A 4,052-nucleotide genomic window follows, 5' to 3' on the forward strand; every position below is an offset into this window, starting at 1 on the left:
TATGTTCAATTTGTAACAATGAAAATACATCCTGCATATCAGATATTTACATTATGATTCATAACAGTAGCAACATTACAGTTATGAAGGAGCAACGAAAATAATTTTATGGTTGGGGGTCACCACAACATGAGGAACTTTATTAAAGGGTTTTGGCATTAGGAAGGTTGAGAACCATTGCCTTAGAGGGTTTGTACATCCCTCAGGCATTGCAGCAGAAGCAGGATTCAAGATGACTCAGAGGTTCGTCTTTCCCCAACAAAGTGGAAGGAAAACAATGGTGAATGGGGAGGTAGGCCCACCTTAGCAAAGGGGACACATGTCAGTTGAGAATCTGAAAAATTCTCACTTTAATTTTTATTTTTTGTTAATCCTCACCCGAGGAAATTTTTCCATTGTTTTGTTTGTTTGTTTTTTTTGTTTTAGAGAGTGGAAGGGAGAGGGAGAGACAGACAGAAACATTGATGTGAGAGAGACACATCTGCCTCCCACACGTCCCCCAACCAGGGCCAGGGATCTAGCCTGCAAGCAAGGTACATGCCCTTGACCAGAATCGAACCTGGGATCCTTCAGTCCATGAGCCGATGCTCTATCCACTGAACAAAACAGGCTAGGGCAAGTTATGCACTTTATTTTTTTTCTATATATTTTTATTGCTTTCAGAGAGGAGGGGAGAGAGAGATATAAACATCAAAAATGAGAGAGAATCATTGATCAGCTGCCACCTGCATGCCCCCACTGGGGATCGAGCCCACAACCCGGGCATGTGCCCTGACCAGGAATCCAACTGTGACCTCCTGGTTCATAGGTTGATACTCAAACACCGAGTCACGCCGGCCGGGCAAGCTATGCACTTTAAACTATCTTGCCTGCATGTGCCCTGGGAGGGTCCATGCCACCTCGAGTGGTATGCACCCCACTTGGGAGAACACTGACCTCTTTTATTTCTTCAAACACTCAGCACACCCTCTACTCACCTATTTATTTCTGTTCCTATCATCTGCCTCCCCACCCCACCCCCCACCCTCAGAATGAAAGAGGCTCCAAAACAGCCCCCTGGCTGCCTTGTTCCCTGCCATGTCCCCAAAGCCTAGGACACTGCCTGGCACACAGTGGGTGGTCAATAGACAGTTGCTGAATGAAAGACTCAGTGACCTGTCATTGAAGCTCCCTGCTGTTAGAGCCCTGTCCCTGGCTGCTAAGGAAAACAGCTAACCGCACCCCCCCCCCCCCCCCCCCATCCCAGAAACGCCACTGCCTCTCGCCCGCCTGCAGGAAGCTTAGCCACGTTGCAATGCGAGGGGAGCCCCTGTCCTGTCCGCCGGCCGCTGGGGACGGGGTGGGGACCGGGGGCCTGCACACTGGCTGCTTACAGAAACGCTGTTTTCTTCCAGCTTTATTCACTTTCAAGCCTTTTCCTGTTTTCCTCTCATGGCCAAATCCACCTCTTGGCAGACGCCGCTAAAGTCTGAGTTTTTGAATTAGATTCTTGAACGGTGATTAAAACAGATTTGGGACTTTAACAAGAGATTCTAAAAGACTAACAAAATCCAGACTCTCCCAAAGGGATTGATCGCGGTGGAGGGAGGCGGCAGGGGCCTCACGTCTGGGGAAGGCACCGCCTACTCTGGGCTGGCGGGGGTGGGGGAGTGGGTTTCTCACGGACACGCAGAGATCTGGCCACCAGCGTGTCCACAAGCCCACTTTCCACCCAGGGAAACTGAGGGAGAGAAAGGCTAGGACCGCTGTCTCCGAGGCCACCACCCCGGAGAGCAGCAGGAGCAGCAGCAGCCTCCCACCCTTGTCCCTGCTCGACCTCCAGCCTCCCACACTGAGACGCATTCATTCGGATTGTTTCCTGAGCAGTGCCCAGGCGCTTTTTCCCCCCCAAATAAAAGTGGAAGTTTAAAGTCGCAGGGGTAGAGGCAGTGAGCCCTGGAAGGAGGGAGCCCGAGGGGCGGCGCGGACCGGGGAAAGGGGAAGGCCCCGCTGAACACTCGGATGAAAGGAGCCTTCAGTGCGTGTCGGTCTGAAGTGTGAAAAACATCAGCCTCTCCCCAGTGCTTGTCTGTCCATTAAAACTCAACGTTGGTCCATAAAAAACAAAACAAAAACAAAACCCAAACAGAAAAACAAAACAAACAAGAACACGAACAACGGACTCTGTGCTCCCAACCATTCACGTCATCCGTGACCCTTTTCTCCCGGACCATCCGACATACCTGAACCTAAACCCAGGGGCTGGATTCTGCCAACGTTCTGGGGAGCGGGGTGGGGGCAGGGTCGTGTGTAAATGAGCCGTGTGTTGTGGTGGAGAACATTGCCGGTGGCCTGAGCGGGATCTTTCTGCCTTTGTTCAGTGCAGCGTGAGCTGACATCGGACGTAGGATCCGTACAGTGTGGGTAGCATCCTCCGGGGAGGGGGACGCTCGCACCCTGGCCAGGCCCGAGCTCGCGGTGTCCGGCGGGGAGGCCCGCAGCTTCCCAGGGGGACGGGTGCACAGAAGCCTGTTGATCACCAGTTGAATGTTTTCCTTATGGCTTCAAGCAAGAGCTCCGCTGCTTTTAATAGACCAGTGAGAAACCAAGCATCACACCTTGTTCCTGGTGTCGGGACAGCCACGGGGCCCCGCCTCCTGGCCATGGAGACTCGGCCTTCCTCTACCAAAATGAGGGAGGCCTGGGAGCGGAGCTGATGCCCGAGCTGGTGCCACGTGGGCCTATCAGGCAGAGGGCAGCGAGAGGACCCCCCGCTCCAGCCACACCTAGGAGATGCCCCCCCCGAAGGCCTGCAGCCCTGCTGGACACCATCAGCAAGCTTCTGGGATGAGCGAGTCAACAACGAGTTACAACAGAGAAGGGACGACAGCATGACCCCCGAGCGCTGCTGGACCAAACGCAATGATGAGACGGGCCCACGGGTCTGCAGTAGCCCCGGGCTTTCCCCTTTGTGGGCTTTCTCCTTCTTGGCAGTTTTCTATGAAACCGGGACCCTTGACACCCTACCCAAACCTGCTCTGGGGAAAGGGAGAGACACCGTGCGCCTCAGACCCTGCGAGACTGACCACGCTCAGGGCCGTCCTTCCCAGGGCGGCTTGCTTCCTGACGAGTCAGTCCTGAAGCTCAGGGCTGGGTCACTGTTCATGGAACACAGCCCCCAGCGGCGTGCAGAGGGGAGGTGGGGTGCGCCAAGGTTTGGAGAGGTGCCACGGGACTTGCCCTGCATCCCAGACACCACCCTTCAGTTTTGGTTTTGTCTTTACAGAGTCAGGCTGGCCGGGGGTATATTATGTACCATTGATTCAATCTCTGGGCTGGGCTGGGGGCGATGGGAGAGGGTCCTCAATGGTGAGTATTAGACAGACCACCAGCATACTAGATCCCCATAACAGGGACGATGGGCCAGGAACAGAAACTCACCAGGGTGGAAAGTCCCAGAAGCCTAGCAAGGGGCAAAACTGGGAAAACAAGAACCTGGCCCCCAGGGTACCCCCTCCTCCCCTGGCGTATCACTGGTCATGCGGTTTGGACCCCTGACCTTTCATATCGCTGGGCAGGCTGCTTAGACCCCCTGAAGGGTACCCCCTCCTCCCCTGACGTATCACTGGTCATGCGGTTTGGACCCCTGATCTTTCATATCGCTGGGCAGGCTGCTTAGACCCCCTGACCTTTCCCTCCCTAAGATAACATCTGGGCCTCAGTTGTATTTCAGCTCCAGGCCCAGAAAAGCAGCCAAACCAGACAAGTGATGCCGTGGGAGCTTTTACCTTCCAAGTCACTCAGCAGTTTCCTCAGCCTCGGGCATCTGACCATTTCACCCTCCCGTATAGTCATGGACAGACGAAGCTGCCGGCTGGCCGCTTTCTGATATGTGGGTAACGGTTTATTAAGAATAATGATTCACAAGTAGAAAGAGGAGGGAAATGTTAGGACTGTCGAGCAATACAGCCCTTCAGGGCCATTTGTAAGCTCCCCGCCCCAGGAGACAAAGGCCAGGAAAAAAGCTCCCTGGACACCAGGGGTCAGACCATATAAGGAATTGAAATTGTCCT

Source organism: Myotis brandtii, unplaced genomic scaffold (genome assembly GCF_000412655.1).
Source record: "Myotis brandtii unplaced genomic scaffold, ASM41265v1 scaffold410, whole genome shotgun sequence".
NCBI classification, from domain to species: domain Eukaryota; kingdom Metazoa; phylum Chordata; class Mammalia; order Chiroptera; family Vespertilionidae; genus Myotis; species Myotis brandtii.